This window comes from Bos indicus, chromosome 16 (assembly GCF_029378745.1).
Source record: "Bos indicus isolate NIAB-ARS_2022 breed Sahiwal x Tharparkar chromosome 16, NIAB-ARS_B.indTharparkar_mat_pri_1.0, whole genome shotgun sequence".
Classification (NCBI taxonomy): Eukaryota; Metazoa; Chordata; class Mammalia; order Artiodactyla; family Bovidae; genus Bos; species Bos indicus.
This window is the reverse complement of record NC_091775.1, coordinates 78,518,263-78,519,665: the sequence shown is the minus strand read 5'-3', so window position 1 is coordinate 78,519,665 and position 1,403 is coordinate 78,518,263.

Genomic DNA, 1,403 nt, shown 5'->3' with positions numbered 1-1,403 from the left:
GGCAAGTCTTTCCATTACTGCTTTTGAAAATAGAAAAACTTCCAATAATCTGATAAATGCATTTAACAATTTTATTTACCAAGCACTTTTGCATGCTATATTTTGGTAAGTTCCATGAGGGTAGAAATCTCTGGCTTCCTGTCTTGGTTATTGTCATGAGATGTATCTTGGTAACTGTTTGTTGACTAATGAATAACAAAATGATATTCATTTATCCTTGCGGTCCTGGATCTTGTGAAGGAATGGAGATGTGATTCAACCAGCTGTATTGGTTTGGTAGGGCTGCTTAATAGAGTACACAAGACTCGGTGGCTTAAACAACAGAAATCTATTTTCTCACTGTCTGGAGGCTAAACATCTGAGACCAAGGTGTCTGCAGCGCTGGCTTCTTCTGAGGCTGTCTCCTGAGCTTGTGGGTGTCCACCTCCTCCTCCCGTCTTCACATGACCTTTCTTCCCTATGTGTCTGAGTCCTCATCTCTTCTTATAAGGACACCAGTCATATTGGAGAGGGTCTACCTTAAAATATCCCTCATTTTAAACATAATCACCTCTTAAAGGACTCTATCTCCACTACAGTCACATTTTGAGATTCTAGTGGGTGATGACCTCACTATATTAACTTGGGGATGTCTCTCATGTTAAGGTTACACATAGAATCAAACCTCTCTAGTCATCTTCCTGACACAGGGATCAAACCTGCATCTCCTGCGTCTCCTGTGCTGGCGGACAGATTCTTCACCCTGAGCTGCCTGGGAGGCCCTTTAGTCATCAGGTTGATATTTTTTTATTTCCAATAAAATGCGATTTATTCTAGGCTTCCCTGATGGCTCAGCGGGTAAAGAATTCACCTGTAATTCAACAGACACAGGAGACCCAGGTTCAGTCCCTGGCTTGGGAAGATCCCCTGGAGAAGGGAATGGCAACCCACTCCAATATTCTTGCCTGGAGAATTCCATGGACAGAGAAGCCCTGGCAAGCTATATAGTCCATGGATTTGCAAAGAGACTGAATACCTTTATCCTGGTAACAGGAGGAATGGGTGGCAAATATTTGGCAAAACAAGGAATGGGAATAAAGATGAAAAAATCCAAGTCAGAATAGAGAAAGAGGAGGAAAATAAAAGTTAAAGCTATGACAAACCTAGACAGCATATTAAAAAGAAGAGTCATTACTTTGCCAACAAAGGGCCATATAGTCAGAGCTATGGTTTTTCCAGTAGTCATGTATGGAAGTGAGAGTTGGACCATAAAGAAGGCTGAGCACCAAAGAATTGATGCTTTTGAACTGTGGTGTTGGAGAGACTCTTGAGAGTCCCTGGGGCTGCAAGGAGATCCAACCAGTCCATCCTAAAGGAAATCAGTCCTGAATATTCATTGGAAAGACTAATGCTGAAGCTGAAGC